At 33.9% G+C, this 23,536-nt stretch overlaps 1 protein-coding gene and 1 long non-coding RNA gene across 3 annotated transcripts in view; one reads left to right on the top strand and one right to left on the bottom strand.

Moving 5' to 3' along the window:
- The window catches only part of GRIK2 (glutamate ionotropic receptor kainate type subunit 2), a 651,919-nt gene that overhangs the window by 172,964 nt on the left and 455,419 nt on the right, over positions 1-23,536 (bottom strand). The window lies entirely within an intron of this gene.
- On the top strand, positions 7,819-22,780 carry LOC122220219. The gene is made up of 3 exons (XR_006202737.1): positions 7,819-7,918; positions 18,994-19,269; positions 22,663-22,780. It is a non-coding gene; the product is annotated as an uncharacterized LOC122220219 (long non-coding RNA).

Genomic DNA, 23,536 nt, shown 5'->3' with positions numbered 1-23,536 from the left:
CAGCAATTTCTTACTTTACACATCTCCAAAGGCAAGGGCAAAAAAAAAAAAAAAAAAAAAAAAAAAAAGGCAAGGGCAAGCAAAAATGAACTATTGAGACCTCATGAAGATAAAAAGCTTCTGCACTGCAAAGGAAACAATCAATAAAACTAATAGGCAACCAACGGAATGGGAAAAGATATTTGCAAATGACATATCAAAGGGCTAGTATCCAAAATCTGTAAAGAAGTCACCAAACTCCACACCCGAAAAACAAATAATCCAGTGAAGAAATGGGCAGAAAACATGAATAGACACTTCTCTAAAGAAGACATCCAGATGGCCAACAGGCACATGAAATGATGCTCAACATCACTCCCCATCAGTGAAATACAAATCAAAACCACCCTGAGATATCACCTCACGCCAGTCAGGGTCGCTAAAATGCACAAATCAGTAGACTATAGATGCTGGAGAGGATGTGGAGAAACGGGAACCCTCTTGCACTGTTGGTGGGAATGCAAACTGGTGCAGTCTCTCTGGAAAACAGTGTGGAGGTTCCTCAAAAAAATTAAAAATAGATCTACCCTATACCCAGGAATAGCACTGCTAGGAATTTACCCAAGGGATACAGGAGTGCTGATGCATAGGGGCACTTGTACCCCAATGTTCACAGCAGCACTCTCAACAATAGCCAAATTATGGAAAGAGCCTAAATGTCCATCAACTGATGAATGGATAAAGAAATTGTGGTTTATATACACAATGGAATACTACTTGGCAATGAGAAAGAATGAAATATGGCCTTTTGTGGCAACGTGGATGGAACTGGAGAGTGTTATGCTAAGTGAAATAAGTCATAAAGAGAAAGATACCGTATGTTTTCACTCTTATGTGGATCCTGAGAAACTTAACAGAAGACAATTGAGGAGGGGAAGGAAGAAAAAAAAATGTTAGAGAGGGAGGGAGCCAAAGCATAAGAGACTCTTAAAAACTGAGAATAAACTGAGGGTTTATGGGAAGTGAAAAGGAGGGGAAAGTGGGTGATGGGTATTGAGGAGGGCACCTGTGGGGATGAGCACTGCATGTTGTATGGAAACCAATTTGACAATAAATTTCATATTAAAAAGAATAAAATAAAATAAAAAATAAATGTATCAACAGACTGTGGTACATTCATATAATGGAATATTATTCAGCAATAAAAAGAAATGAGCTATCAAGACAGGAAAAGTCATGAAAAACTTTAAATGCATATAGTACTAAATGAAAAATGCCAGTCTGAAAAGACTACATAGCGTATGCTTCCAATTATATGACATTTTGGAAAAGGCAAAACTGCACAGGAAGTAAAAAGCTCTGTGGTTGACAACGGCTCAGGGGAACAGAGTGACAAATAAGTGGAACCAAACATGTTTAATATAGTGAAACTATTCTGTAAGAAATCATAATGCACATGACACTGTGCATTTATCAAAAAATATAAAGCTGTAGAATACAAAGAGTGAGCCCTAATGTAAACCATGGACTTTAGCTAATGTCTCAAAAATTGTTCATCAACTGTAACAAATGTACTACACTAATGGAAGCTGTTAATAATCATAGGAACTAGAGTGGGGCAGGGGATGAAAGCAGAATGGGAGAAGGTATGGAAACTCTACTTTCTGCACAGTTTTTCTATAAACCTAAAACTACTCTAAAAAGTCTATTTTTTAGATAATAATTTTAACCATATCCTCAGTTAGTAGTACTTAATGTTGTGTTGATTAAATTAATTAGAACATAGTTGCTATGGTAAAGGGTTTCTCCCTGGAAATTTCACAAAGATGCCTGGGCAGCACTATCTTATTAATAAGTTTTAATTTAATATTCTATCATTCTATATGAAATTTTCCAAATTGTTTTATTCTCATAATAACCAATCAAATATCCGTAGGGCATTGGACAAAATCTGACACCAAGGAACTACTTGGTAAACGTTTGCTAAATACAGTTTCAACTTACTAAATACAGTTTAACTTACTAAAATTTTCAAAGAAAATTACCCAGAGAATTTCAAAATTAAACTTTTTTCTGATCTTATTCTAGAAATAAGATTTATTGGTACATTAATGTAATTTCTAGTGAACTAACCCATCTAGGGGAAAACAGAATAATTCTTTTTATGGAGTTCTATATAGTTAATAGCAATCCTTGATTACAGTTTCAAAGAACAATGATAACATTTATTGGTCTAATTTCCAATTATCTAATACAAAAACTAGATAACAAGGCATATGTTCATGAATGTCACAATGACTCCTAATTTGATCATGCTGAGAAAACCTTCTTTACAAAGTCCAAGTAATGAAAGAACATAATGATATTATTTTATAATACATGCTCTGGCCAGTGAAACATCTTATGCATACTTCTGAAAGTTTTTGTAATTTAACAAACTGGAAAAACCAGTTCTAAGAACTTTTCGTTTCCACAATGTTGTGAAATGCTTACGACAGTGGTAAGTGTGCTTGAAAAAATTGGAAATATTTTAACTGATTTAGCTAAGACATTTAAGCTAGTTAATTATGATATTAATTTTAGTGTAACTTATAAGTGATCCCACACTTTACCAAACTCTTCACAATGAATAATGTGAACACATGCTTTCGCCTCTGTGTGCACTTTTAGGGAAACATAGTTTACTTTCTGTACATGTGGCATACCATTTCCACCACTATCCACCTGGTTACACTGCCTGGACTCCTACAGTGGCCTCCTAATTGGTCCCCTGCTTTCATTGTTGCCCAACTAGAGCCTATTCTTCATCCGAAGACAAGCTCTTTTTAAAACATATACCAGATTATCACTTTTGGCTCTGAATTCTCCAATGATTTCTAGCACACATAAAATACAACCTAATCTTGGCCTACAAAGCACTACAAGAGATGGCCCCTAATTATGTAATCAACTTCAGTTCCTATCACTCTCCTGGTCTTAGGGGGATCACTCTTGTCCCAATAACTCTGGTTGCCTTGTTAATCTTTAAATGTGAACACGTTTCTGTTTCAAGGCCTTTAAACTTACTATTTCTTTTGCCTGGAAAGCTTGTTCCTCATAGGTCTACATGGCTTATTCACTCACTTTTAATGTTTTGATGTATAGGTTCTGTTATCAGTCACTCAAAGGGATCTTTATTAACCACTACTCTATCACTCTTTATCTCCTTACCATGTTTTCATTTTCTTCATAAAACTTAGAGTGACCTGAAATTATGTCATTTATTGTTGTCCTCCTTCCAAAAGAATGTACATCTCTTTCGAGAAAGGAGTTTCTATACTTTGTCCACTTCTGCATTGCCAGTGCCTAGTACAGTGTTTGGGACAGAGCAGTCATTAAATATTTTTAAATGATCAAGTGAATGCATAAAACATTTATCCCCAGTACTTCCCTAAATGTCTTTACAGAAAAAAATATATATATTCCTGAGGTTTATCTTCTTACAAAAGTGAGATTTTCCTTCTGCATGATTTCTATTTTTATAAAACTAAAAATAGTTATTGAAAACTGGTAATATATTTCATAGTTAATATTTCTGTGATAAATTGGGTTTCAGTTATTATAACAAACAAGAAGTCACCTCATGCCATTAATTTAGCTTGTACTCACTAGGTTGTGTTTAAGAAAAAAAAGTAATGAGATTAAAGTTAAATGTGTCATAAATGTGAAAACCTAACTTCAAACTTCTATAAATTACATATATTATATACACTATACATCATAATGTCTATTTGTAGGTTCACAAAGGCATAACCTTATATTTTAGAAATATGCCTTCAGTTGCTTTTTACCAAACCAAGTAGTAACGTACAAACCTCAATTGTACAGTAGGCAATTGAGTTATAAAATAAGGAGATTTCTGTTACACATAAAGAGCCTAAACAGAGAGAATTAAGAAAGAATTAAACACAGACAGTAGTATTAAACACAAGCAATAATTAATTTATTAATGCTTAAGTAAGCCTGCTGGTAATTTCATATGATATTGACTAAATCTAACAAACTTGCCGTTAATGACACAAATGAAAAATGAACTTCTCAACTGGTAATTGCTCAGAAGAGCCATGGTTCCAAAACAGTTTTGGAGTGTGATGGTTTTTTTGTAGGGGGAGCACAGGTTGAGGGGGGACTTAATGGTTTTTGTTTTGTGTTGTATTCCCACCCTGTTCTGATTTTGCTGTGAATTCCCAACTGGATGGCTTATAAATATTAATATTTATATTACAATATCTTCCTTTAACTTCAGTATTTCCATGGGATTCATTTGTGGTTTATTTGTATTAGAGAGAGAGAGAATGTGAGTGAACGAGGGAGAGGGGCAGAGGGAAAGAGAGAATCTCAAGCAGGCTCCATGCTCAGCACAGAGTCCAATGCAGGGCTCAATCCCATGACCCTGGAATCATGACCTGAGCCAAATCAAGAGTCGGATGCTCAACCCTTAGTTTATTTTTTAACATAGTAGTTGAGTTAGCTTAGCTCCCTTGAAAAAATTGGGTACACAGAAATTGAGGAGTATTTTCCACATTGATAATTCCAAGAAAACTAAATTTCTACTAAAAATAATCTGAAATCATTCATATCAATAATTCAAAGTGGAATTTAGTATATCTGTTGTGGGGAATAAGCTTAGGAAGTCCCTGAGCTTGCACCAATGGGTTAACAAGGCATAAAGAATTAGAAAGCCATAGGATGAACACACCCAAGTTTGGATAAACAAGATTAGGTAAATAAGATTAGGTAAATGGGGCAAAGGCCCCCAGTATAGGGCAAAGATATAGGACAAAGGCAGAAAACTGCTTTCACAGGAAGGACCAAATTAAGTAAACCAGTAAGTAGGGCTATAGACCACAGCAGGGTCAGAGTTGCCCAGAGCAGAGCTAATTAGCAGATGCCTTGTTGAACCTGAGGTATCATGTTCTGTCTTTCTTATCTGTCCCCTAGACCAGTTCAGGTAAACAGAGGTGGAGCATCATGTTTGCTGTAAACAACCTTCCACCCAGCACCAGAATCTTATTTTGTATTGACTCAAACTCCTAACACTGCATATCTCCAAAACCCCCTTTTCCCCATGCCCATAAGTTAATGTTCACAGTTTCACTGTCTGATCCTAATAAAAATGGAACAAGGACAACCCTTACTTGGGGTTCTTGTCTCCTCCCGGACATTAGCTTCTCATACATTTTTAATCCTGTGTCCCCCTCTCTTGCTGGACAAGAGAGAACTCCAGACTCAGAATCTACGACAATCTGTTATTCATGAGCAAAGAACTGAATGATAGTGTCTCTGACATTTTTTGTTCTGGATTTCAGATATATAGATTTCCCGATTTAAAATAACTAACATCTTGGGGCACCTGGGTGGCTCAGTCAGTTGCACATCTGACTTTGGCTCAGGTCATGACCTCGTGGTTCGTGGGTTCCAGCCCCTCACTGGGCTGTGTGTTGACAGCTTGGAGCCTGGAGCCTCTTTAGGATCCTGTGTCTCCCTGTCTCTCTGCCCCTCCCCTGCTCATGCTCTGTCTCTCTCTCTCTCTCAAAAATAAACATTAAAAAAACTTTAATAAAATAAATAATGTCTTCTAAAATTGTAAGTGAAAACATTTTATTCTGTTGAAGACAATCACCCAAATATGAAAAATATTCTATTATATTCTATAATCCTTAGTTACATATTTAAACAAAAACAAAACAAGGAAAAATCCACAGTATTACTCAAACTTATTGTTATTATATATTTATCAAGCAAATAATATTTTGAAAAGAGAAAGATGACGCATGTCTTCTTTGAAATGAATTTATATGAAAAGTTTCAAAATAGAAAACAGAGGGACACCTGGGTGGCTCAGTCAGTTAAGTGTCTGACTTCAGCTCAGTTCATGATCTCACAATTTGTGAGTTTGAGCCCCATGTCGGGCTCTGTGCTGACAGCTCAGAGCCTGGAACCTGCTTTGGTTTCTGTGTTTCCCTCTCCCTCTCCCTGTCCCCAACTTGTGCTCTGTCTCTGTCTCTCTCTCAAAAATAAATAAATAAATAAATAAATAAATAAATAAATAAATAAATAAAGTGTAAAAGAAAATAGAAGCAACTCAAAATAGTATTGAAAACTGCGGGTTATTTCTTGAACCTATAAAACATTCACACAACTTCTTGTTATTGATTGAAGCTATTATTTCACCTATATATTTTCTGTTAAACCTTTTTTCATTTCCCAGTTTACATGCTATGGTATCACAAGCAGTGGACCAAGAAACAACTACTAGCACTAAGATGGGTGACTATGAACTAGAGGGAATCTTCTTAATGGAACTGTGAACTTGTAATTCTGCTTTGTAAACTGTTCTTCAGTATAAGAGATTAAGCATATTGAATTCTCAGGACCTATTTTAAAGTAATAAGTAAATTATAATAGCTATAAATAATCAATGATATAAAATGTTTTATTATGATGTTTATTTTAAAATTGGATATTAATTAATTTCAAATAATTTTAGAATTGATTTAGAATCAATTTATTTAGGATATTTGTCACAATTACAAATATTCCTTGATAAAATATTACCAAGACTCACTAAGCACCAGGCCTGGGACAAAGTATAGGATACAAAGATATTTAGGACAGTCTCATTTCTCAGGTGCTCACTGTGGCATAGGGAAGATTAACAATGGAAACAAATAATTGGGAAGGCCTAATTAGTGTTTCAGCTGAAGTGTGTATATGTAAATTGAGGTATGTACAGTTGTGCTATGATTTTATTGGCTTGCCCACCTGTTGCTTTAATAATGGATTAATACAAAATGATATTCATTATTAGAATTTACATTAATTCTGCAAAACCTGGAGTTGAAATGGGACTTATACACACTCTGTCATTAGTATTTTAAGAAGTACAATGGATTCAAGAGGGAAAAGTGACAGTATTATAATCCACGTTATAGCTTCTGATTATCTATACGTTATTACTAGATTAAAAAAGAACTATGCTAAGGAGTTTAAAAATCAAAGTGGTCTTTAGAATAATCAATATGAGAGGAATAAGAAGAGTTGCAAGGTGAATAACACTTGCAAGCCACATAAGCAAACTAGAAGGCACTCCTAGATCAACTTCTTCTATTCCCTTTTCCAGTTAAAATGCAAATAAACACTAATTTTCCTATATAGTCGCATAATTCTTACCTAAAGGCATTTGTTACATTCATTTTAATGCCATACAGAATAGATCTACAGTATATTTTCCAACAGAGAATGATTTTTAACTTTTTGCTCCATAGAACGTACTTTGCCTTATAAATAGATTCACATTGTATGCTCAACTACTAAGCAAACCTATCTTTGAAAAGGTCAAATTAAAATATAAATTTACTCAAATCCTTACATTCAAAATATGTATCATATGCTCATAGCTAGAACATATTGGAATTTGTTAAATACATAAACTGATTACATACATGGTAAGAAAACTTTGTGTAACAAAAATATTTATAGTAATATAACAGCTAGCCATTATTGGTGTTGCATGTGGATATCTTTACAATTAATTCTCTAACAAAAATATACTTTGTAACATGTCTTATTTGGCTCCCATGACTAATAAAATTCCTTGAAACTGTACTATTTAATAATTTTTATAAAGGTTTAACTATAACAATTTATTCAGTATCTGTCAAAATTTTTGATGTATGAGTGAACTTAAAATCCTGTCGTCTATGTGAAATCATTCATTCACTAATTTATTAAGAAATGTGTTATTAAACAATTCACTAATTTATTCAATAATTATTTGTTCTTTAATGACAGTTCTATAATAGTTGCTGTTCTGATACTCACAGTACAGGCAAAGCCAGACAAGGTGAAGAAAGAAGACAGACACGAAGCATGAAAAAATTAGAGGATGTAATTTCAGGTAATAAAGAGTGTTAATGAGTGAAGATAATGCAGGGTGAGAGGATCAGAGTGTGAGTAGGGAAAAGAGGGCACTCTTTAATAAAATGGACAGAGGAACCTCTAGACATTTGAGTCTAGATTTCAGTCAAGTCAGAGATAAAGCCCTGGGAGGGTCTGAGCAGAGTTCTCCTAGCAGAGGAGACTATGAATTACAAAGGCTCAGGAGTGGAAACAAGCCAGGTAAGCCAGAGGAGTCCCAAACATGTCTCTAATCCTCCCCAGCTTCTCCTACTTTAATCATCCCATTAATCCTCTCCAGAAAGTCCCACTGATTATAAAAACATTAAATTAAAAAGATATTCCAACCATAAAAAAAGGTGTCAGATTTAGTAGAGAAAATTTCCGACATTGCGCCTCTCATGTCATTCTCAGTATGTTTTTTCCACTAATAAAATATAATTTTGATTTATCCTCCTACCTTTATCCTATATGATCCCTATAAATTATTTTGTTCAAATTCAACTGCAAGAAAACTACTTGTGCCCTAGAATTTGTGAAAATACTATACCACCTATTGGGGTACTTGAGTAGGCCCAGTCAGTTAAGCGTCTGATTTCAGCTCAGGTCATGATCTTGTTGTTTGTGGGTTTGAGCCCGATGTTGGGCTCTGTGCTGACCGCTCAGAGCCTGCAGCCCACTTAGAATTCTGTGTCTCCCTTTCTCTCTCTGCCCCTCCCCTGCTCACGCTCTGTCTCTCTCTCTCAAAAAAAAAAAAAAAAAAAAATTAAAAAAAAATTTTAATAAATAATAAAATAAAATACTATACCACCTATTAAAAAATTAAGCAAAACACCGATCCCATGAGGTGGAAACTCAGCATTATATAATAATAATATAAAAAAAAAGATTACACTGTACACAATATTTCTGAACCTGTGACATGACTTTGTTCCTACAACACCAATATGATCTCCTGCCTGTACAAAAATCTCCCATTGATTAATAAGAACAACTTCATGGCTTTCTGTAAATATCACTGAGGAACAGTATTTTCCTTTTAGAATATTTGATTCTGAATAATTCATTTATAATAACAGAACTTAGACCACTTCACCATGTTTGTTAATAAAAATTGACAACATTCCCATATTTGTTCATGAGATTTTAACAATATAGTATCACCATGTTTTTAAGGATGATTGGATAACTCATAGGTAAAATTAAATATAAGGGTTAAACAAAAAAAGTCCTTCAAAATAGCAAACAAAAGTCTTTCCAATACTAGGTGCCTGCAGTTTTGATAGTGTTTGATAGTAGGAAACTGGATGCAAATAATAAGAAAAAGTTCTCTAAGAAAAAGGTTAGATTTTTCCATCTATTATTTTATCCAAACTACCCTTCTTTCCTTCTTTCCTTCCTTCTTTTCTCTTTTCCTTCTTCTAAAATCAGAATGATTTTTTTTTTATTTTTAAAGAGCATATACAATAAAATTGTGTCTATTAGCAGATGTAAAAGGATTTTAAGACAGAGATCATAAGCAAAGAACTTTTTCTATTGAATGAAAGTGGACCATCAATTCCAGCTTACAAGAGCCTTAAATATATTACTAATACTTAACCCTGAAATGTCACACCTCAAATATTTAATAAATAATTCTAACTTCAGAACCAGGCTATTATACAAAGATCACCTATAATCTGGAAATGTAAGTAGCCTACATGCCTCAAAAGGGAATGGTTAATATATAAGGGTATAACAATAAAGAACTACCATTCACTGTTAAATAACATTTTATGATGTCTACAATAAAAGGGAATGGACACTGATAATGTGAGTGAATATAGAAACATACAATATTAAATATGAATTCAACTAAATAAAAACATGATAAGAGTGGAACCTACAGATTAAATGGGTCTTGGAATATATCAACCAATCACAAATAAAAGAGAATTTTTAGATCCCAATTTAAACAAGTACATTGTAATGAATGAGTAAATAAATACTGTTTGTTGAATACTTGATGTCAATAAAATCAAATTTTTTCCATGGGATAATGACAGCATGGGCATTTAAAAAAATTAGTCCCTGTCTTTTAGTGATAAATATGCACATACACATGAATATATGAAATAAACATATGACATGATATGAAGTCTAGGAATTACTACAAAATAACACAGGTGTCAAAAAAAATTGGTGAGAGTTGAGAGGAAATGATATTGGTCAAAAGTTTGTTAAACTTTGAGGGCTGTGATGGATATATTGCCCCTCACTTTACTTTTCTATTTGCACATGTTTGAAAAGTCCCATAATAATAACATTTTAAATGTATGAAATCAGTAGTGGAAGGAAATCAAGCAAAATGTTAATAGTGTTTGTCAATAGTTGTAGAACTATGGTTGTTTTTTTATATTATTTCTAAATTTTATAATTTTTATATATTGAAAATATATTATTTTCCTATTTCAATAAGGAAATACCTGATATATATATATATATATATATATATATATATATATATATTGATATATATATACACACAAATATATATACATATATACTAATATATATATATATTAGTGAAGGTTTTTCAAGCTATATATATATATATATATATATGAAGCTTTAAATATAAATATATATATATATATATATAAAGCTTGAAAACCCTTCACTAATTAAATAAAACAACAATTGTAAGCAATAAAGCAAATCCATAGAATCTTGTGGTCATTATGTTTAAGAATATAAAGATTGAGATACACATGCAAAGAGTTTTATTTGCCCTAAACTTATAGATTAACTTCAGTACAAATGCAATTATTTTCTGAAAATAAACTATTAAAACATGAAATGAGTAAATAAAGTACTGTTTTGCTTTAATTTAATTTCTTAAAAACAGCTGATACATTTTCATTTTGAGAATAAAGAAAAATAAGCTCCCCTTTCATTAGTAGTTTAACCTGAATGATTCAAATGAAATTTCTTATATCAAATATTACATTACATGTTGGGGAAAATGCTACTGTATTTCAAGGCTAGTGATTCCTATCTTTTTCATATATTCATGTAGTGCTTCCATGTAGGATTTAGAGGGAGCAATAATCAATCAGATTATCTTTCTGTAAGATGTAAAAAGAAAAAACAAAAAAAACCCAAAAACTTGGAATAAAGAATAAATTATAAGTAGTAAATACCCATGATTTCATAAGGCAATTGCTGTTTCTTCACCAAAAGTTCACACAAATATATCCCACAGTAAAGTTAAATCAGCTTCTGATTTCTCAGCCGTGAAATAATATGACAGTATCTATCAATCAGTATTTACTGGAATACTAGGCAGAATAGGGATGCAAAGACAGTTAGACATGATCCCTCCCAGAGCTTATATAAGATTCCTTAAAGCAAAAAATATCCAGAGGAGCTATCAAAACACAATGAATTATATGAGGAAGAGATCAATGGAGTGGTTAGAAGATTCATGGGATATTTGATACTTACACTATGAATGAGAAAGTCCAATATAGCAGTTAACAAGCTTACATTATGAATTCATTAGCAATCCACACTTTCCAATCAAGAGCCACAATTTGTTTCCATAGTTGGGGGGCCAAGAGAGGGTTATATTTAACCTGGCAGTCTTTAGCTTTCCAAAGGGCAAAGTAAAACCCAAGCCCTTGGCAACAGCTCACATCATAGCTAGAGTTACAGCCAATGGCCTTGGGCTCTGCCCACCAATAAGAATGATCATATCCAGTTTTGGCTCTGTATAGGGAGCAATGATGCTGGATAGCCATAGGAGCCCAGTGAATGCCATCATGTTTCAACTTGTCAGGGAACCAGGCCCAGGAATTTAGAAGAACCCCTATGAATCAAGGTCCCTATTGAATCAGCCATTGTATTTTAAGCTATGGGGTGGGGGAATAAAATTGCCCCTAAAGTGATTGCTAACTCTTTTCATTTAAACCCAAGATGTTACAGCTGCCTGGATGGCTGAGTTCCTGAATATACTATTTCAATTTGATAAGAGAAACTTTTGAGGTCTTTCCCACATTAGGAGTTGTAAAGTCCAAGTTGGTCAACCTCAATATAGGATTATCAGGCTACGTAATCACAAGATTTCTGTGGATCGGGCATTCAATTTCAACAAGGGTAGCAGCAAGTAAATAGCTGTTTTTTAAAAGGAGTGTACACAGAAGCTGTGTCTAAAAAGTGATTAGTACAGAAACTGAAGAAAAACTTTGGGTACAGGACAACAAAAGGCAAAATCATCACAGAGGGACCTTAGAGCCATGGGGTCCCAAAAGTACTAGGACTTTTCTACATGTAACTGTTTATGATTTGGAGGATCTTTCCTGGGAAAATTCCAGAAAATCCTGAGGTATTATCTTTTAAAAATTACTTCCTTGTATTGTCTTCTTATGGAACTCCTACCAGAGATATAATGGAGTTTATCACCCAAACCTCCACACATCTTAGCACTTCTTTCAGTTTATTTTCTTGTCTTTTTGTGCTATGTGCTGATTAATCAGTATATTTTTTCCATTTAACTCGTTCTTCAGTATACCTCATCGATTGAGGTTTCTTTTTGACATATTTTCATGAAACTTTTAAAATGTTCATTATTCATTATTTTTCACCCTTTCCTATTTCATTATTTTTACTATGGAATTCTCTTTTGTGTAGATATTTTACAGAATTTTATAAGATCTTTTGTCTTTAGTTTTTTAAAAATCTTTGTCAACTCAACAAAATATTTTTCATTAAGATAAAATTAATATTCAACTGTATTTTTCAATACAAGCTTTTTTGCTATTTTGCTATTTTTTTCTACTTCATTCTCTCTCTCTCTGTCTCTCTCATATATCCTTACAGGTACCTTTTTAGGGGTTCTGTTATTCCTTTCACTCAGTTCCCTCTCCCCAGTCTTCTAATCCATAGCTATGTTTTATAAAGGTGATTTAAGTATCATATCGCCTGAAGATATTTGTGGTACTTTGAATTTAGTCCCTAAACAATTAGATAGCTTGAGACAGTTCCCAGCTACCTGACTTAATCTGTGCCCTTACATTTACCCAGGTCCAACAACTTTCAAATAAGTCAAAGCCTCAGGCACCGGTATTTCATGCTGCTTTCACAAATAAGGAAGGCATATTCAGGGCCCTGGTGTCAAGCAGTAAGCCTGGCTTCAGACTTGGATTTTACATGGAGCACTTTTAATCCTGGGTTAATTCCACACCAACATGCCCTTCTTTGGGATCAGAAGCCCTAAGTGCCATAGCTTTAGTCAGGCTTACTCTGCTTATTTTGCATGGATTTTGTTATGGGTATTAATCCAAGAGGAGTCTGTCAAAGCATGATGTTACTATGCCATCCTGACAAGAAATAAAGCAGTTTTGTTTTCCAAATTTATTATAATATACTCTCTTCCTAGTAGCGCTTCAAAGTTAGTCAGTAGAGGTAAAGATAGTGAATAGAACTGGAAAGCAGTTACCTCAGAGAGGCAGTTGAAAAATGAAGAGAGTGTTATGCAAGCCAGTGGAAAAGAGTGCCTCAGGAACAGAATAGTAAGCTGAGAAAATAGCTTCTTACAGATCAAATAAGATAAAGCCTAACAAATATCCACTGCATTTAATGACTTGTAGACATTACTAAGGATGATTTTTTGATGTCATGTTACTTCAAAAATGATCATGGGTAAGATGTGAACCAATGGAGGTAGGTAGTGCAGCCAAACGGTAAAGATATTTAATTAACGGGTAAACTGAAACACTGGGTGGTGGTTGAAAGGGATATTTTTTAAATTGAGGAATCATAATCTTTAAAAAATACAAATGGAAATAAATCAGAAGAATAAGGCCTCAGTATCTAGAGATGAAATATACATGGGTATAAAAATTGCTGAACAGAGCTGGAATGGGAAAGAAAGATGAAGAGTATATCTTTAGGCAGAAGAAGGGCATACTTCTCCATCAAATGAAGAACGGGTGCTAATGAAACAGTGTGAGGGTGAGACATTCTCATCTAGTAATTTCTACTTCTCTCAGAAGCCGGAGACCAGGTTTTCTGCACCAAGTTAAAGACGGACTGTTAAACTTAAGAAGTAGAAAGAAATATTTGAAAATAGTGTTGCAGAATATAAGAATGTGGTGACCAGGTTGGTCGCCTGAGTGGCTCAGTCTGTTGAGCATTTGACCGAAGCTCAGGTCATGATGTCACGGTTCATGGGTTCGAGCCCCACGTCGGGCTCTGTGTTGACAGCTTGCTCAGAGCCTGGAGCCCGCTGCTTTAGATTCTCTATCTCCTTCTATCTCTACCCCTCCCCCATTCGCAATCTGTCTCTCAAAAATAAATAAATGTAAAAAAAGAAATTGAAAAAAAAAAAAAAAAAAGAACGTGGTGACCAGAGGCACCTAGGTGGCTCAGTTGGTTTAGCTTCCGACTTCAGCTCAGGTCATGATCTTGCAGTTTATGGGTTTGAGCCCTGCATTGGGTTCACTGCTGCCAGTGCACAGCCTGCTTTGGATCCTCTGACTCCCTCTCTCTCTGCCCCTCTCCCACCCTCTATCACTCTCTCTCTCTCAAAAATAAATAAACATTACAAAACTGTGGTGGCCAGAGTTTATAGCAGTTGTGTTGGCAGCTCATTTTGGATTACTGACTATCAGTTTCCAATGGGTCCATTCTTCACAATTGGTGAATTTTCTCCATCTGAGTTTGTTTTTCTAAGCTATAGTGAAGAAGACAATGACATTAATACAGGATTAAGTCTTGAGGAGGTAAATGCTTAACAACAGTGAAAAAATAAATTGGTATCATAAAATGGTGTTTTTAAGAATAAACTATAAAAAGTAAACTAGATATGGAGAAATGTGAAGAGAGAAGAGAATTAATAGAGAAACAGATATCGACTCATGGTCTGATAGGGTAAGACACAAGTGTAGTGGAGTCAAATGAATTTATAAGCAAAAAGAAAAAAAGCCGAATATCTGAGTTATTGATCTAAGTTAGTATAGTTTGGGTCATGATAATGACTATGATGTAGTTATAAGCATCTATAATATGATGTGGCTGAGAGGCCCCTAGAAATGAGTAACTCAAGGAACTTAGAGCCTGTGGTGATGGATGAATCTTCTGTAAGGACACTGAATTTACCTAATATCATAAAATCAACCATCTTAAAGTCAAAGGCTATGATCCAGTGGCTGAAGTCAACAGTGGAAGAGTAATTGTGATTTAGACATGAGTAGAGAAGAGCATAAACAGAGAAGGAATATCCAGGGAAATGAACCTGAACCTCAAAGAAGCCTCTTTCTTTGTTATTTTTTTCCTGGAGCTTGAAGGGTTCATGAACTAGAAACAGCAATGGAGAGTAGGGTAGTACGACTATTCAACTATCTTCCAGTCTGTCTTTTTCTGAGTACGTGGCAGATCACATCCTCTTTCTCCTTTGAGGTTGAGCACAGCCATATGATTTATTCTGGACAACAGAATATAAACAGATATGGTGTGCTTTCACTTCTGGGAGGAAACTTTTAAAAAGTGTCCAAGTCACCATGTTCTCTCTTTTCCCAGTGTAATAATCAGCAATGCTCATGTGGGGAATCTCCATTAGCTTGGGTGCTTGAGTGAGAAAACATGGAGCAGAGCCCTCAGCTGGCCTTTGATATATATGCAGTGGGAGTGAGAAACAATCTCTGTAGGTATAAATTACTAAAATATTTGAGCTTAGCCCATGCTGCCTAATCCAGGCAGCCAACAGATCTGACCCAGTTTCTCAAAGTAAGTGGAAGTGAGACGGATAGAATTGCTATCATTGACAGGGCTACAGAGAGAGCAATTTCAACAGTAGAGAGGCCAAACAGGATAAAAAATAATCAAGGGAGTAATTAGAAATCACAGGAGATTATCAATGATGGAGGGAGTAGGGATCCAGAAGTTCTAATGAGTGGCTTGTAAGAAAGGGAAAGAGTGGTAACTTGGGTCAGAGCAAAGTCAACAGAGCTCAGCACGTTCTGGAAGTAAACATTCAGGGAGAATCTATTTTTAAAGTTTATTTATCTATTTTAGGAGAGAGAATGCTCATGCACACAAGCAGGTGAAGGTACAGAGAGTAGGGGTGAGGGAGAGAATCCTAAGCAGGTTCCATGCTCAGCACAGAGTCCAATGTGGGGCTTAACACAGGGCTTGATCCCACAAACCGGGAGACCATGACCTGAGCCAAAACCAAGAGTTAGAAGCTTAACCAACTGAGACACCCAGGCACCTGTAGTAGAAAAATTAAATAGACTGGATAGTCTTAGAATTTTTACAATATCCAATAACAATAAGTTGTGAGATAGTTTGTTTAGATTAACTCATATTCATGTTTAAAAATATACTACTGAAGATACAAGCTGCAATCACATGGGTTTCCACTAAATTCTCAAACACATGGATGTTTTATGAGAGTGGGATCCGGTATCAATCTTCTAATTTTTCTTCTCTTTGGTCTCGTATACACTAAGCTAAGTAGAAAAAAAAAAATACATCATTTGGATGGCTCTATCCATAGATTCCAAAGTAAATGTAGAATTTTCCTAATTTGTTTATTCTGTTGATAATTTCAATGGGAAATAGGGTAAATGGAAGAGGCAGTAAGATGCTTGAGTTTGTGCTTTCATTCATTTCAGAGATTTTACTATTAGGAAAAAAATGCTAATGACAGCTAACTCTTATTGAATACTTATAATATACTTGGTACTATTCTAAGAACTTCATATGTTTTATGTCATTTAATCTTTAGCATGAAGTGCATGCTTTGGTCAGTGCTCTTTTTAGTTAAGAAAAATGAGGCTGGGGAAACTTTTATGAGTTGTCCCAGATCATGCTTCTGATAAGGAATAGAAGACAGATTTGGAAATTTGACTGAATTCCCAAGTTATTCTACTGGCTATAATTATAAAGCCTTTTGAATATCAAAATATACCAGGTGGAATGATTATCTTTAAAAATAAAATAAAAATGTATCAAGCAATAATGAATTGGGAATAGATTTTAGTGAGAATAGCAAATAAATTGGTGATCAAGTCTTCACTAAAGTATCCAAGTTCATACTGACATTTAAACAACAGGCATTGTCCTTTACAACACACTGAATCTTAGTTCATTGAAACAATACCCACTTTTTACTTTTAAAACTGTTTTTAGTGTGCAAATACACACTATGTGTGTATGTGCATATATATGTGTATATATACATACATATATATATACATGTGTACATATATAAATATATATAAACATGGATGTGGGTGTGTACTTGTAATATTGCATCAATTACTTCAAAATTGTGAAAGTCAAGTTTATTTATTTTTTAAGTACACCATGATTTATATACAGGCAATAAGAGAACATATGAGAATATTGGTATTATTTATATACATACTGCATATTCTGTTTTAATTAGAAAATTCAACCTCACCTATTATGACAAACCATAACATAAATAATTTACGTAAAGAGATGTATGGGAATGAATCTATCTATGAGAGCTGAGAAGTAACATCCTTCACGAAGGGTCTTGGAATGACCTACAAATACTGACTGGCAGGCAAGATTCATAATTCAAAAAATTCTTTACACAATGACAGACTGAATTGAAAACAGAAGGACACTGGCTGTTTTGTTACTATGGCTATTCCTGGCAGTTACCCAGGGATTACAACTGCACAACCTTACAAACAGCATAGAAATGGACTGTTTAACAAAGGATCTCAGCAGGGTAATGAGTGGTGCACATTAATTCTCACTGTGCATTGATGAGCTCTCTTTGAACTATGCCAAGGTTTAGACAATGGTGACAGGGCTCTGGCACTGGAAGAAAATGTAGGCCTTGAAGAGTGCTTTAGGGATGAGGTTTTTTGTTTGTTTGTTTGTTTTGTTTTTGTAGGAAACCACATTTTAATCATTTAGACTAGTTATTGGTTCTAATTAGATCTGAAGTCTTAATAAAGCTTGTGAAATCTCAGAAAAAAATCTTTGTCACAACTGTTTTCTAAAGATAAGGATCTAGAGATGTTCTTATATTAACCTTAAAAAGTTATATATTTAAATATCAAGGGAGGAAAAGCTTCTGCAAACTTTTTAATGGTATCATGAATAGGGAAAATGTATAGGATGGAGCATGTGAAATTCTGGATAACTTCATCTTAATCTGCAAAAATGACAATTTTATATTTCAACCTAATATTGCTACTTACATAATTAACTGATTTGCCTAAACACTTTTTTTTCTTAAATTTTGACTTCTCAAAAACTGAATTCAGATTTTACATGTGTTTCAAATTACATTTTTATTTGTAATGTTGATCCCCAGGTGAGAGAACATTATCTTATATCTTTAAACACTATATTGCCTTTTTAAGCAAGACAAATTGAACATAATAAAATATTTGTGTGTTGTGTGCATGTGCACATACACGTGTATTGCTGCAATTGATTCATCACAGTTGTTGAGTGAGAGATGTTGTTGACCAGTACCCAGTGTATAATATCTTAGGAGAAAGTGATTAGAAATCATTTATATTGATTTCAATGCAGTGCCTTTTTTTATGACCTTGACTAGTGTTTATAAAATAACAGTTTGCCTGGAAATATTTTTGTGATACACAACTTTGATCATGTTAGATAGACCCTCATGGTTCATTCAGTGTCACCTTTCCACCGAGATTTTCACATGCCTCCAATCTACTTATATTCTCTCCTTGGTTGAGATTTACTCTCCATCCTTCATGCACGCATCATGATACTTCATGCTTTAATCAATCTGTTGTGGTAATTCTAAATTCATATCTACTTTCTGTAGTGTATTAAATACTGGGGAGAGAGGAGTCCAAGTCTAAGTGGTTGTTATGTCATTGGCAGTGACTTGCATAGAACATTGTACAAAGTAGTCCCTTCAATAAATAAATGAAATAAATGTATTTTGGGCTTCTTGTTTAATATAACTTTTTATACAATGATATTAACCACATTGCTCTTTTTCATTTCCATGTTTTTTGTTTAATAAATTAAATACTAAATTTTTAATTTTCATGTCCTCCCACTTAGGGACTGGGGTCAGGAAAATGTAATTTCTCTGAAAATGGAATTGACAATACCAAAATCTAATATATAATGTGAAGAACTAAGTATTTGTGGAAACATCCCTCCAGACATATTTCTAGAAAGATTAAATAAATAGAAAAATATTTTCAGTTCAGAATAACTCAAATGAAGAAATTATGAATCCAGAGATTTTGAGCTGACATTTGCCGAGTGCATTTGAAATCCTGTAATCCTCATCTAAAGCTTGAGATTTAATGAGCCAACAGCCCAAAGCAGAAGGTAAGTCCTGGGTCCCATGCAAAATGAATGATCAGATTGGAGAATTTATTATAGAAAGCCAATACACCCTAGTGCACCCATACTCAGTGGGTCAACTAGAATAAAGCCCCCCCCCCCACAGAAATAGATGATGGGGAGTCATACTTGACTTAGTCTTGACTTTAATTAAATGTGAGTATAAAGGAAAAAAATGCCTACTCTGGGCATTCTTAATGACTCATCGTCCTTCATATGGTGATCTCCAAAAAAAAAAAAAAAAAAAAAAAAAAGTCAAAAACAAAGTTTAATAGGTTCTGGTTTGGATTTGTCACTAAAGACCTAGCAGAAACTCAGATAAAATTTCTCTGGAGAAATTCATATTGATAAAAGTCTCAAGTGTTTCAATAAATAATGTTTCAAGGATTATGTGTTCTCTAACCATAAAATATCAGAAAGTACCCAGTAAGACAAGTCATTCTGAACAGAATCAGCAGAAATAATAAATTCCAGGATCAGATACTCAAGCATTCCTATATTAAAGTTATCTACATATAATATAAACATAAATTAAGTATTACAGGAATAAAGAAAGAAATGTGAAAACACAAAGAGCAAAATGAAAAAGCAGATGTGTCAGAAGTAATTATACGGATTGTAGCAGAGAGAGAAAGCAATGGGAAAATAGAGTTGAAAAGCCAATGAAGTTGCAAATAAATCTACTCAGATTTCCAAAAGGGGATAACACACATGATGAATAATGGCTGAGAATTTTCTGGAATTGAGAGATGCCATGAATCCTCATGGGCTCTGTCAATGTAAATTAAGCAAGATAGATAAATGGGAACTGAGATTCATCTGAATGATGCCAAAAATACCAAAGACGGAGAGAAGATTTTAAAAGAAGTCAGAGGAAAAATACAAGGAAATATGATGGCATAATAATTATATAGAACAACGATGAAAGTCAGAAAGAGTGGGCCAATATGCTCAAAGCTCTGAGAAAAAACAACTGTTACCTTAAAATTGTACAGCAGCAAAACTATCTGTCAGGAATGAGGGTGAAACAAAGACATTTCCAATTAAAAAAAAAAGTTGGTAAGAGAAAGAATTTACTACCAACAGAGAGGCACTACTGAAGTGTATTATTTTGAAGACAAGATCCCACAGAAGAATGTCTGTGATAAAAGAAAAAACTGACCAAAGCAAATCATTGTGTTAAATGTGTTCAGTCTAAACAAATATCAAATATATACAATAATAGTATTAATGGTGTATTTTTAATATTAAATAAAAATCAAGTTATAACTAAAATAATAGTAGATGTCAGCAAGGCATTGATCAGCTTAGTTTCTAAGGTTCTTGCACTGTTTTGGAGAAAGACAAAGCACTGATTAATTGGTATCTTGTTAAGAATGGTTATAAAAATAGGACTAAGTTAATAAGTAAAAACAAAAAAAGTTTATAGCTTCATACCGGTAGAAGAAAAAAAGGGAGTAAGTCCAAAGAAACTTCATTCAATCCAAAGAGGTCAAGAAAAGAGTAAAAGGGGGAAAAAAAGAAGGAAGCAAATTTAGGTGATAAAAATGAAAACTGAATGTGTTACTATTATCAACCTAATCAAAACAAGCAATTGTTTATTAAAAAAAAAAAAAAAAAAAAAAAAAAAAAAAAAGGACAGCCCACTTAATTGTATTGTAACATCCTTGAGATAGATGTTTTCTCCAAGCAGGTGTGTGATGGTCTGCCAAGCAAAATGAGACAGAAAATAGTACATTTGGATTTTTATCCCTAGAACGGATGCTCTGATTCTCAATACTCTGCATTAGTACTTAGAAAGAAATATCACCAGAGTATAGGACAAGTACACTTCATGCTTGATTTGAGTATATGCTTGATGCTCTATACTGATATACACTCTCTATACTGAGATTACCTGAGATTTGTCCTTTGGCTCTTTGTCCACTGATTTGTAAGTTGGCTTCTAATTGCATCTATGGAATAGGAGTAAGAATGCTGAGAAGCACAGGTCCCTTTTATTACACTCATGTGAAAATTAATATTCTGATTTAAAACCAGTTCTATGTGTTTAGTTAGCTCAATAATTCCTGAATAACGGTGTAATAAATGCTGGGGACTTGCATAACTATAATAGAGATGCAGAATCAACAGATCTCTGCTTTGGAATCATCACCATGCGTGGGTACCTCTGCCAAGAAGCTGATGCCAGTTTTAAACATGTTTAACTCAATCTTATCCTCAGTCCATGAAGCACAGCTCATCAATCAGCTTATTATCAACATATTTTTTTTAAAATATTGACCTTCAATTGTTTATATGCTGGTGGGAAATAAACATAAAAGTTACCTAGTCTATGTAATGGTTTGTGTAGGAAAGCAGGTAAAATATACATGAGAAATTTTGGAATAAATAAAAGATAATAGGAAATAACCTAAGAAAATAAGTTGAGATACAATGTGAAGTACGCACTTGGCTCTTTAAAGGTGATAGGAAGTAGTGACAGGGTGAATCAAGTGCCTATTTGAATCTATCAAAGTAAGAGAATAAAAGCATATGGTTACTGAGCAAATGTTTGGAGCATTTCAATCACAAATCATGGGTAAGAAATTTGGTAGACATGAATTTCATATTCCTGGGTGACTGCAAAGTAAAGTATAAAATTATCATGGAAGCATCAAGACAATGAATTTTTCGACTGGAGTATAGAAAGATGCACTGCAGTTTCAAAGAGAGAAATATTTATAATACAATCTAAAAATGTTTCCATCCAAAGAGATTGTATTAAGGTGCTTAAAAGATAAACTTTCAGATGACCGGGATGACTTTTTCCCTAAGGTGCTGAGGCTAGAATTGTTACTTTTATACTGATGATCCTTTGACTACAAAACACACATCTCTCTTCTGCTCTTGCCCTGAAGACAAGCTATCTTTCAATAGTGTCAGATGCAATCAAGTCCCATTTGACTTATACAACTATAATTGTGACAATTCTGACCTTTTTATACTATTATTTTGGGGGATTTAAGGACACTCACTTTGTTTAAGCGTCTTACCCTGAGTGTTTTCCAGTGCTCTCTCACTGTCTCATTGCTTATTGTCTGATATATCTGACAGTATCTGTTTAAGAAACCTTTGAAAATGACTTTCCTATGTGTCTACATTAGGAATAGTGTTTCAGAATGCCTTTATCTCTTATTCCACAGAGATGATTCATTTCTCTACTTTAAAATTCTAAGTTCTACAATCTTCTATGATTTTACCTTTTTTCAGAAGGAATCTGTGATGATATCATAGCTTTCCTTTTGAGTACTCACAGATATGTAAAGTTTACTGCATTTCCCTAGTGTGGAGAATAGAAGAGGCTGGGTGGATAATTTATGTCTATTTATTTTACAGACTTCTATTGACCATCTCCACCATGTGTGAAACCCTGTGGTAGGTATTGTGAGAGATGCCAAGAAGAACATGAAATCATTTCTGCCTCAGTCAAGACACTGACATGTGAACAGGGGAGACAAGGCACGTATGTTAATAGCTAGAGTATGATGATTGGGGGTATTCATTTGAGGTATATCCCTATTTATAAGTAGTTTCATAAGTGGAGTTGGCTAAACTGCCATAGATAAAAAATAGAGTTAATGTATTTAACTAATACTCATGAAGTATCTATTATGTGTTAGCCATGGTGTTAAGTCATAGAGATGTAATTTTCCCTAGAGTGAATACTCTAACTCCGAGAGAAGCCATTGAAAAACAGAAAGTCACACTAGAGAGAATATTTTTTAATCTAAATATTGCTAAAAAATTAATCTACAGTGAACAAAGAGAGTCTAGTGTATGATCAGGTAACAAAATTAATCACTTCCATGGAGAAGAAACTACTAAGGACAGAAATGATTTTTATATTGTCTAATACCAAGCTAAATATTATCACATAAACAAGTAAATAAATTTGTACTTGAATAAATCCCATGGACAATTTCCTTTTTAAAATACATCTTTAAAATCATTTTCCAATGATCCAAGTTGGATAATATTTTTTAAGAAACTTGATCAGAAATATCATCAAAATTAAATAGTTAAAAAAAAGCAAAAATAAACAAACAAAAACTTCTTGTTCAGTGACTGTATCTTTATCAAACTGAATGTCCTGGTAGGGGAACCAGGAAAACTTAAAATGTATTTAGAAATGAATATGCATGATTTTGGCATAGAACAATAGTGGTTAATGTTAGCGTAATGGTATACTATCAGACAAATGCATTCTCAA

The sequence above is a fragment of the Panthera leo genome, chromosome B2, assembly GCF_018350215.1.
Source record: "Panthera leo isolate Ple1 chromosome B2, P.leo_Ple1_pat1.1, whole genome shotgun sequence".
NCBI classification, from domain to species: Eukaryota; Metazoa; Chordata; class Mammalia; order Carnivora; family Felidae; genus Panthera; species Panthera leo.
The sequence above is the reverse complement of the archived record's forward strand: the minus strand, read 5'-3'. Positions and strand labels throughout refer to the sequence as shown.